Consider the following 12,169-nt stretch of genomic DNA (forward strand, 5'->3'; position numbering starts at 1 on the left):
CCTGGGAAATCAATATTTGACTTTCTGTTTCAGGAATGGTGGCTGCTACGTGAAGTTTTAGATCAATCTGCTACCATCATGGTGCCCCGAGACCCAAATAATTCCTGCGTTAACTCTGGACACTCTGAAGGTGGAAATCTCACTTATCTTTTTAGAAGTAATTGCCCCCCCCCGTTCCATCCCAGCACTGGACAGCCCATGTAAAATAAACCATGGGATAAATAAAATAAGGAATCATTTTATTAAAGATCTAGGAGAAGCGCTCAGGTGACCTGAAAATGTAATTAAACCTCTAAATGAGCAGATTACTGGCTGAAAATGAGATTGATAGATGAACCCCTTCAGCTAAAAAGGATTGCTTAATGGACTGAACAACAACCTTGGACTCTCTCCACCTTGGAATCGCAGGTCCAGAATTGGGCAGGCTCCACGCCACCACTTCCCCTCCTAAGACAAATGAAGCTCCAAGAGGCTGCTGTGAGGGGATCCCAGAGGTGAGACCCCTGGCTGCATATGGCTGCACAGATGTGCGACCCACCTCGTAAAAATAGCCAAAGATGCCCAGAGCACTGTTTCTGGGTGCTCCTCCTGGCTTACCATCCAAAAGGCCTGAGGAGCTTGCTAGTCTCAAAAGGTTAAATTTATTTCTGGTTTTTTGAAAAGAAGATATTAATGGCAAAATGAGCTGAAAGTGAAGTTAAAAGCCTCAGTAGGACAAAATAAGCTAAAATAATGAAAAATTACCTCCTATAATTGTACTCCTACCATAGGGAGAGAGAGAGAGAGAGAGAGAGAGAGAAAGAGAGAGAGAGAGAGAGAATTCTTTCTTCCTCATTGGCAAACAGGACAAACTTTCTAACTCTAAGCTTCTTAACCTTTTATTCTGAAGGTGGTCTTGGTGTGAAGTTTTGGTAGCATAAATTTTGTCCCCAATTCTATGAAGTTGACATATTCCAAGTTTAAATATTTGGAACATTTTAGATTTATGATCTTGGTTTTCTGTTTTGTTTAACTCATAAACTGAAATTAAATGAGCCATTCCTTGTAGCACTTTGTGACACTTCTAGAAATTGGCAATGTCAAAACATAATGTCTTTTCTTTGAAAGTGATAGGAGTTCTGTAACCTATGTGATCCATGCAATTTATCATTAGGTAGAAGCAGCAGCCCTGACTCTGGAGCAGATGGACCAAACTGCAGCTATTTGCTGCTACTGGTCATCTAAGCCTCTTTGCCCTCAGGACTAAAGATCAGTCCTTAAGCTGACATCTCATTGGTAAACCCACTCCCAGTGTGACTGGGTCTACAACATTTACTGTCAACCCAAAGAAGATAGCCTAATGGATACCTCTTGATGAAACCCAATTTTCCAACCTAGTTTTGCAGAACAAAGCATCACTGTCTCTCGAACTGTGAAAGGTAGAATTCTGTCCTCTTCTCACTTTTGGAAGAGGGCAAGGGTAGAGTCCTTATCCCTATCTAAATCCATGAAAGACACATGCTGGAGGTCATGGCCACTCATGGAGCTTATCTAGTGAATAAACTGCAGTTTACTTCTTGGTGATGATACATGATGTGAAAAAAATAAATCTAAGACATGCAGGCCATTTTATAGTCACGGACTCAACCTGGAAGAGAGCAAAGGATTACTTTGATTCTAATGTCAATTTATCCTCCAATTTATCCAGAGCTCATCATCAGTTAAATTAGTATTTCCCAGAGCACCCCAATCTCTTTTTTTTTTTTTGAAGATGTTGGGGGTAGGAGTTTATTAATTAATTTATTAATTTTTGCTGTGTTGGGTCTTCGTTTCTGTGTGAGGGCTTTCTCTAGTTGTGGCAAGCGGGGGCCACTCTTCATTGCGGTGCACGGGCCTCTCACTATCGTGGCCTCTCTTGTAGTGGAGCACAGGCTCCAGATGCGCAGGCTCAGTAGTTGTGGCTCACGGGCCTAGTTGCTCCGCAGCATGTGGGATCCTCCCAGACCAGGGCTCGAACCCATGTCCCCTGCATTGGCAGGCAGATTCTCAACCACTGCACCACCAGGGAAGCCCCCAATCTCTTTTGATTGGAGTAATTCACCCCTTCATTTGGCTCCCCAGATACCCATTTATCATTTTGGTTCTACGTTCTTTATCTTATTTCATTATGAACTCTGGGAGAATGACTTGGTTCTAGAATCAACTTAAGAATGATCAAATTCCAGATTGGGTACAGGAGTCTGTGGTCTGAACTTCAATAAGTATCCCAGACCATCTATGGAATGTACCCTTCTCACTGATAGTTGTCTCGATGTAGACCCAGCAGGGCTGGGGGATAAAGTTAACCTTAAAAAAAAAGACCTGCAGAGACCAAGAACTGGACAAATGAGAGTCTGTGGTTTCCTATGAATTCATTTCATTGCCAGTCAAAATGAAGCCCTTAAAGTGAAGAGCCTGTCTAAATGCTGCAGAGATCTTTTGCAATATTACTTAGTTATTATCAAATGCATGTAATCATAGAAAATAGGCCAGAGACAAGTAAGATCTGGAAAAAGAGTGATTCCTTGTACCTTCATTTTCTTAATTTTTTTTTCTTTCTTTTTATTTTTTTGGCCACGCTGTGTGGCTTGTGGGATCTTAGCTCCCTGACCAGGGATTGAACCCAGGCCCTTGGCAGTGAAAGCACAGAGTCCTAACCACTGGACCACCAGGGAACGCCCCCTCTTAATCTTATTTCTTAAAATTTAGCAAATAATGAACTCAATATCGTGAGCATGTGAACAACTTGGCATTTTGGCACTTACAATTACATGCTGTTCTCTTACAGGGGTGTTCACACATTGAGTAGTGTGTGTGAAAGGGTGCAGCTTGACTCAGAGTTTAGTTGAGATCTTTGACTGTGCCTATGACATAAGGCTTATGTGTTGACTAGATTGACTCTTCAAGTGCCTGAGAGGTGATAGAGTATAGCAGTCCAGCCCACAGACCCTGGAGCTGGACGGCCTGGGCCTGGGTCCCAGCTATACTGCTTATTAGCTGGTGTATCCTTGGAAAGGTATGTAACCTTTCTGTGCCTCAGTTTTCTCATCTGTTAAAGAGGATTAATAATAGTGTTACCTCATAAAATTGTAAGGATTAAAAGAGTTAATGTAGGGCTTCCCTGGTGGTGCAGTGGTTGAGAGTCCGCCTGCCAATGCAGGGGACGCGGGTTCGTGCCCCGGTCCAGGAAGATCCCACATGCCGTGGAGCGGCTGGGCCCGTGAGCCATGGCCGCTGAGCCTGAGCGTGTGGAAGTGTGTTTATGTAAGCATCAGCTGTTACTATCACTATCTCAGTCTGCTAGGCTCCATCCTTCAAAGCTAAGCCCTCCTGTAGGTGGAGTTCAGGAGAGGTCCTCTCCAGCAACCATGGTTATGATAACACCAAGTGAGACTTCTGAATATTCCTCTTGACATGAATTATCTGCCCACAGTCCCTTCCTCTTAGTAGCAGCTCAGTTCAGCTTCTGAAAAGTTCTCAGTTCTTCCCTATCTGGCCAAGATCCTCTCACCTTCTCCCCACTCTCTGCTCTTTTGGTTTTCTGCGGAAAGCTTCATGTTCACACATATGCAGAGCCAGTAAGCCTCTCAGTTTCTCCAGGTCTGCGTCTCTACCTATCATCCCACCATATCCATTACTCCTGGTACAAGAGGATCCTCCTTGGGAGGCAGGAGAGGATAAAGACCGTGAATAATTATACTTTTAATATTTTTATCTCTTTCAGAGTAAATAACTTTCTAAAATACATGAATATGATCCTATGAAGTTTTCTAATCTGAAAGCAATGCCGAGAGTTTAGTCATTGGCATATATTGCTGTGGTAAATTTATTTTTTCAAAACATACTGTTTGCTGTCAAGCCCTCTGGCAGCATGATAAAATCATTACTTTATTATTATTTGTTGTTTTTAAATTACTATAGCAATCTACAATTAAGAAACCTACCAAAGCCTACATTTCTCTTTTCCTGAACCATCAGAAGGGATTGAAATTAATTTCAAATCATTTCTTAAAAAGAACATTCAGTGTTTCCTTGTTAATCACTATTTGGTTGATAAAGACAAATTCTATTTTGAAATATTATGTGACATTACTTGGTACTGTTTTCCTATAAAGAAAAAAAGTACACCTATATTTCTGTTTAATGAACTAAGATAACTGAAAGCTACAGCACTCAATACATCTTGTGGCTTTTATGATATTGTTCAATTTTTGCATGATTCATAATTTACAACTCAAATGGAGAAGGCAAGGGTGGGCATGCATGGAAACTGCAAATCTTTTGAGTGTGGAGCCTTGATAATAATTAAGATGAGAGGTTGCAAGCTCTTCTCCAAGTGTGCATCAAACTGGCAGCAAAGACAAGTTTGCTCCACCTCCATCACTACTGAAGAGGAAAAGCCTACAAAAGACTCTAAGGCTGGCAGAGTTGGCATTTGCTGCCCTCTCCCCACTGCTTCCTTTTAATTCCCACCCTTCTCTAAATGGCAGCCCAGAATCCCGTCTCCCATCTCTTCCCTGGCCATTCTTCTCATAATAGCTGTGATGTCTAGCCACCCACCAAATATTTGTTCTCCCCCTTTCAGCCCATGGGGTTGACCCCACCCACCATCCTGACAAGGAGAAAGTAGTGCTGTTTGGAGTCAGAGTTCCTGGGTCTGAGTTCTAATAGTTTAGTGCTTAGCTGGTCCTGAGCAGGTCACTTAACTTTCTGATCAGGAAAATGGGGGAGGGGATATATTGTCATGTTTAAGAAGTTGTGATCTCACAGTCCCCAATTTGTGATCTACAAGATCTTGGCAAATTCCTTGCCCTTTTCAAGCCTTGGTTTTCTCATCTGCAAAACGCAGATAAGAACACTTTCCTCACAGGTTTGTTGACTCATTCATTCATTCACTCATTCATTTATTCATTCATTCAAAAAGTATTTACTGAGAACCTGCTTTGTGCCAAACACAACTCTCAGTGTGTTTACAGGGGATACAGCTGTGAACAAGACAAGGTCCTGTTTTGTATTTGAGGGAACATGGAGGGTAGTAAACAATAGACCTCTATTCAGCTAGTGTGGCAAGGATGAAACAGGCTAATATCTATAAATTGCTTCTGCAGTGCCTGATACATAGTAAACACTAAGAAATGGGAGCTATTATTAATATTAGCTATAAATATGAAAATGCATAAAATAGTAATTGCAATAGCATCTAATAGGGCTATTGAGAGGATTAGATGAAACATATATTTATGAGTTATTTATTATTATCTAATTACTTGATGATTAACTGAAGCAAATATAAAAAAGAATACATTAAGGTCCCGCTCACATTTCTGTGAGGTTGGGACATTTTCTGTTAGCAGAAGCTGTTTGCATCTTGAGAGCAGAGAAACCAGTCACAATCCCCCCAGTCCTCCCATGCTAATCTAAGTAATCTTACTGAAAAGCCTTGCGGGGGATATATCTGACCTCCAGCAGAAATCATTAGCTTTGGTTAAGTTGAATGAGAGAAACCAGGGACCCTCAAATGGCCTCTACATTCTGTCATTGGCAAAAAGGAGACCAGTCCCTGGACCCTAAACGGAGGCTCTGACCTGGCTTGTACCGGTGTCCACCTGTTGGAGAGCGTCCCTCAAAACCCTGGTGTGGAAAAACTCTGTGCACTGGCCCTGAGTAAAAATTCATTTGAAATGTGTGTACTGGAAGAGAAGTGTGTGAGAATATGCAGGTAAAAATACGTGCAAAGGGCTTCCCTGGTGGCGCAGTGGTTGGGAGTCCGCCTGCCAATGCAGGGGACACAGGTTTGTGCCCTGGTACGGGAAGATCCCACGTGCCACGGAGCGGCTGGGCCCGTGAGCCATGGCCGCTGGGCCTGCGCGTCCGGAGCCTGTGCTCCGCAACAGGAGAGGCCGTGGCAGTGAGAGGCCCACATACCACAAAAAAACAAACAAACAAACAACAACAAAAAAAAACGTGCAAGGCACATTCTGTTTTTAAAATTCTTATTGTGCTATTTTTCTAAAAACAGGTAAGCAGAGCACACTTCAGCTAATGGTTTGAATTGCATAAGTAGGGTGACCATAAAATTTATCATCCAATCTGGGACACTAGTATTAATAATTATAAGCAGACAGCAGGAGTAAATCAGGACTGTTCTAGGGGGCAAAACACTACACACGTTCACCCTGGGCACAGATTGTTAGGAATATTGTTTTTATTATTTTTATTTATTTATTTATTTTTTGCGGTACGCTGGCCTCTCACTGTTGTGGCCTCTCCCATTGCGGAGCACAGGCTCTAGATGCACAGGCTCAGTGGCCACGGCTCACGGGCCCAGCCGCTCTGCGACATGTGGGATCTTCCCGGACCGGGGCACGAACCCGTGCCCCTGCATCGGCAGGCGGACTCTCAACCACTGCGCCCCCAGGGAAGCCCTGTTTTTATTTATTTTAATGCTCATGTTTCTTTTGGAGGACAGGACTGTGTTTATAAAAATGTCTCAGAAGTAACAACAGGCTAGTATTTCTCTGTAACAATGACAGCAATATACCAAATATTTTGGATCCTCTCTGCATTATGTGAAAGCACTTGTACCAGGCCTTATGGGGGCTATGAAGTTGTCCAAGACATGACCCCAGGCCTCAAGGAACTTGTCATTTAGGAGACGAGAGAAGCCGTGTACGGTCAAGCTGGACAAAGGCTCATAGACGAAAAGCCCTGCTGGGATTAGGGAGTGATGAGCAGCTGAGTGTTGCTGGGTGAAAGCGTTTGTGGATGAGAATGAAGGTGGAGATATGGGTCAGGCCAGACGGTGGGGAGTTGTGAATGCCACAACTTTGCACATGGAGGATTTGGATTGCTTCCTGTCCCTGCGATCTCAGAGGATGACTGAGGAAAGTTTTGCTACACAGCCCAGGGCAGGTCTTATGCCCAAGCAGACTATGTGGCCAAGTTGTCAGGAGGGTACCCATCCTGGTAGCACTGAAGATAATTTTCAGTCCAGACATGACATTAAAAGCAGATCCTTTTTCCTCTAAATGAGTTGGCTTTTACATAAGGATGCAAACATGGTGAGTGGGGAAAAATACAAGAGAGCCTTTTGATGCTTTGGATTCTCCAAAGACCTGGTGGAGAAGAAGGGGAGGTTCTAACCTAAGAGGGGAGTGAATGGTCATGGGTTATAATTTCTCACCACCAGCACGGGGATTAGCACACAGTGTTGGCATAGAAGGGGCATGAACAGAATATTCCCAGTAGGGTCCCCTGGAAACTGCACTGGAGGAAGTACAGATCTTTTCATCTGAGAGGAACCGAAAGGGCATCCTGTTGCCTTGGGCTATTCCAGAATGGTGGCTATGCCGCCCGCCCTCTCTCTTATGGGACTGGCTGTGGGTGGTCCTAACTCTTATCTGGAGGAGCCAGGTGTCTTAGTTTGGTTGTCCTGGAAACAGACTTGGAAATGGTGATTTGCATGCAGGAAGTTTATTGGGCTGTGCCCATGAAGGAGGAAGAGCAGCAGGCTCGGGTGGAGGGAGGGGCTGAGCAGCGATATAGTCACGCCAAAGTCCTCAGTGGTTTCCATGGGGAGCTCTGGACTGGGATGGACCTTCAAAGTTGTCCCAAGTTAAGGAAAGGGGGTCAAGATGCCCCCTCCTTACCTCCATAGACCAATCAGGAATACAGGATACCCCAGAAAGGAAGTTTGACCTTGGATAAGGTGACTCTCTTCAGGAGAAGGACTCAGCTGAGAGCTGGCAGCTGCCAAACTCCCAGAGTTTGAGGGAATGAGTTCTGAAGTACTGCTGTCCTGAAGGGGGAATCTGGGCCAGCTACCATGGCATACTCTACACCGTTGGTTCTCGAACTTGGACATGGTACATCAGAGTCATCTGGAGGGCTCGTTAAAATGCAGATTCCTGAGCTCCATCCCTAGAATTTCTGATCCATTAAGTCTGGAGTGGGGCCCGAGAATTTATATTGCTAGCGAGTTCCCTGGCAATGCTGGCCTGGAACCCCACTTTGAGAACCACTGCACTACATCAGTCATTCAGAGACTCCTGCTCAGGCACAGATAGCTCATCAATGCTTTTCAAACATGTAGCGAACTCAAGCGGGCACATTTCAAAACGGAATCAGGCGGCTTTGATTATCTGTCAGATCTCGGTTTTCTACTCATTTAGGTAGCAGTTTGGTGACCAAATAAAAAAGTCCTGTCGCAACAGGACATGTATTTGAAGGGCTCTAGGTCTTCATGTCACGCATCTCCATTCTCTATAGACCAGCAGTTGCTATTTGAAATTGTCATTAGCAACTCATTCCTCTACTTCAAGAAAAGAGACAGAGCCTCTCTGCCTACCTTACAAGACTTCTCCCCGAAGCCGTGCCTGTGCTACCTCCATCCATTCTTCTGGAGGTCCAGCCCTCTTGCCCCTGCTGTCACCATGTAGTCCAGTTCAGAGGGATCGAGCCCTCGCTAAGCTCTGGCCATCACAACTGGTTGAAGGGTGAACAGGGGGCCCAACTGGACCCCCCTGAGTCCTTCCCCAAGACTTCTATTTGGAGCTGAGAGATAAGAGCCCCTTCCTCCCTGGAAATGAGGACATGAGCCTATAGGTGCCAGTGACCATGGCTTTTGTGCAGTGAGGAAGCCTATCGGCAGAGGCAGGAGATGAGACCAACTGGTAGAGAGAAATAGAGATGAGAGGCAATCGTCCTTAGCTACATCCCTGCCCTTCTTGATTACAGAAGCCAATGAGTGCCCCCTTTCCTTAGCTAATTCAAGTTAGGTTGCTGCCACTTGCAATCAAATGAGTCCTGTCTAATGCTCCCTTTAAATGCAAATGCCATGGGAAGGAGAATACAAGGGCAGAGTAGCTAGAATAGCCCTTGATCAGGCCTGGGGAACACATGCAGCAGGAACCCTTCGGAGCTAAGTTTGCTCAGAGACCACTGGGGAGTGGGATGGGGGTGAGATGGGAGGCAAATAGGCCACAGTGAATGCTCACTATGTACTAGGTGTCTTGCTACATGTGTAACATGCTTTATTCTATTTAGTCTGGCATGATAGGTAACACAGATAGCAGGGCAGATAAGACAGATACCTCATTAGGTATAGAGAGGTTAAGTGCATTTCCCAAGGGCACAAAGTGACAAAGCCATGATTCAAACAAAACCTCTTCCTGGTTGCAAGCAGTATGGACTTACCCAGTGCCTTATATATTACCTGTTCCAAAAGCAGAGGCTACAGCAGAGGAAGGTGCGGGTTATAGTGGCAAGAACAGAAAATTTACCCATTTCACAGCTTTGTTAAAGATTATCCCAGGGCTTCCCTGGTGGTGCAGTGGTTGAGAGTCCACCTGCCAATGCAGGGGACACAGGTTCACACCCCGGGCCAGGAGGATCCCACATGCCGCAGAGCGGCTGGGCCCGTGAGCCATGGCCGCTGGGCCTGCGCGTCCGGAGCCTGTGCTCCACAACGGGAGAGGCCACAACAGTGAGAGGCCCACGTACCGCAAAAAAAAAAAAATATATATATATATATATATATATATCCCAGAGACCCAAGAACAATGTTGAGGAATCCAGGTACATTTCTTAAAAGTCATAAAATCCAGGAATCCAAGCTTAACCCTGAAGAACATTAGAGCAAAGCATGTGATATTGAGGTTATATTTATATTGAAATTTACATTTATATTCTTTTGAGCAGTTTGTCCAGAGGTGAAATGATGGATTTCATCATTTTGTTGTTTGTTGCCAAGATGTCCCACACTCCATGGTCAAGATACTCTACAGAACTCTTTCACTCAAACATCGTCAATTCATGCTCCATTAACTTGAGCTCTTCCTCTAATTCAGACAATGTCTGTGTAAGACTGATTTAGCAAAAGGTTTGAAATTTCTTATTTTATCAATTCCTGGATCTTCCTCTCAAGTAGAGAATGTAGTCTAAGAAAAGTATAGCTTTTACAAACAGGGACTCAGAAACGATGAATTTCTTCATGACACTTTCACCACTGCATCCAGTAACCAAGTCTTGAATATTAGAAAAGCTTTATGTTTAGAAGGCACTAATATATAGGACAGGCTGTGAATAATAACTTTTTCATGAATGCTCCTCATTTAATCTATTAGTACTCATTTATGTCTTCATTTATAGTATAGACAACACTTAAAAATATAAAACTTCATGTTTTTGAAAAGCATTCTGCAATTGAAGCTTTTCTCTAAGTCACAAAAGCCTTTCCACCATCTTTGAATCTGCCGGGCTTCACTCTTTGTTACCAATGTATTGAAACCAACTGGATGGTTTGGAAATAGGTCTTGCCTGAATTATCTAGACAAGTGGTTCCCTAATTTGCCTCATCATAAGATTTACCTCTGAGATTCTGATTCCGCAGGTCTTGATTAGAACCTGAGAAATAGCTTCAGCAAGTATCCCAGGGGATTCTAACATACGCAGCCCATGGGCTATGCTTTGAGAAACATAGAATTAGATGATACCAAAGTTCTTTATTTCCCTTTGACATGAGTGTGAACTAGGTCCAAAGAATGTAGTGCAGATAAAAGTACGTATTTATATTACCCCATATGTGAAGATATGTGTGGTTGACATGTAGCATATACTATGGTTAGAGACTTAGAGAAGAATTCTTTTGTAAAAAGGTACAATTCCTTTATGCAGAGAGAATTTATGGTGATTTTTCTCATTCTTACTCATTTCTTTCAAGGTAAGATTTAACTTTCCATGACAATCATTTCATCAAGTGACACACACAAACACATAATTTTCCTTTGAAAAATTCAATATACAGTTCACCTCTGGGGCCTTTTCTTTGCAGTGGAATGATTTGTATAATTTCACACCTTAGCTGCATTCTTTGAATTCTTATTGATAATTGTGTGTGATTTGTTACAAAGACAAACATACATTGATAGGAACACTGAGTTGTGTAAAACATAAACAAAGTAGGGCCTCCCTGGTGGCGCGGTGGTTGGGAGTCCGCCTGCCGATGCAGGGGATGCGGGTTCGTGCCCCGGTCTGGGGGGATCCCATATGCCGCGGAGCGGCTGGGCCCGTGAGCCATGGCCGCTGGGCCTGCGCATCCGGAGCCTGTGCTCCGCAACGGGAGAGGCCACAGCAGTGAGAGGCCCGCGTACCGCAAAAAGAAAAAAAAAAAAAAAAAAAAAAATAAACAAAGTAAAACAATTGTCTATCTCTGCTACCTTGTCTGCAAACACATTTTATATACCACTTCTTTGACCTTGAAAATGAAACTAGGTTTTAATCAACTATTCAGTCATTTTGAGACAGAATTGAATATGGTCTTTGTTCAATTTATTAATTTTGAAATTATAATGCCAATTAAATAAAAATATTTTAAAAGACCACTGCCTCTTGCTCTCTAAATTTCATAGTACACAATTGCTATAGGAGAAGGTTATTAATGCCTCTTTGCCAATTCATAAACTTGCTCATTTTCCCCTGACAGCCAATAACCTCTTAGTTTCTAACAAAAGTTTAATGAACAAATTTGGGAGGACTGTGCTTTTCTAAGATGAAAGGTTTACAAAATACACCACAAGACATTTACTAGGAAGCGATACATATTATCATTAGTAATTAAAACTACATTATCCTTGTCAAAATGAATGAAAAAGTGGGTCTTATGGTGTGGTACTCTTGTATTTTATCATGTTTGTTTCTCATCTGCCTATCGGGGTGTTTCATGGGGTCTCCCACTGCAGTTTCCACATAACCTGATAGCAGTATTAGAGAGCAACATGAAAAAGTATGATAAATTCTTCCCTTGTTTATGCACCAGGGACCCACTGTGCAAAATCTCATAATCTGAGGTGGGTGTCCCCATTGTCATTAGTGAATAAGCAAAGTTCTGCTTTCCTTATCACTTTAGAAAAATGTTCGAATTTCTACTCTCTGCTTTCTTTCTCCTTCAATTTTTGTTGCACATATATCTCTCCATCGTTCATGAGATGTTTTTCCTGAAAGAGATGGTGATGAAACGGAGGCAAAGAATATGGTAGGTAGTCTTTCCTTTCTATAATCATGCTGCCTATTTATTCAACCAATACTCATTGACTATCTACCATGTACCAAATGCTGGGTAGACAGGAGAGAGAGAAGATTAAAAGCAGTAAGA

The sequence above is a fragment of the Mesoplodon mirus genome (assembly GCF_964341445.2).
Source record: "Mesoplodon mirus genome assembly, chromosome: 8".
NCBI classification, from domain to species: Eukaryota; Metazoa; Chordata; class Mammalia; order Artiodactyla; family Ziphiidae; genus Mesoplodon; species Mesoplodon mirus.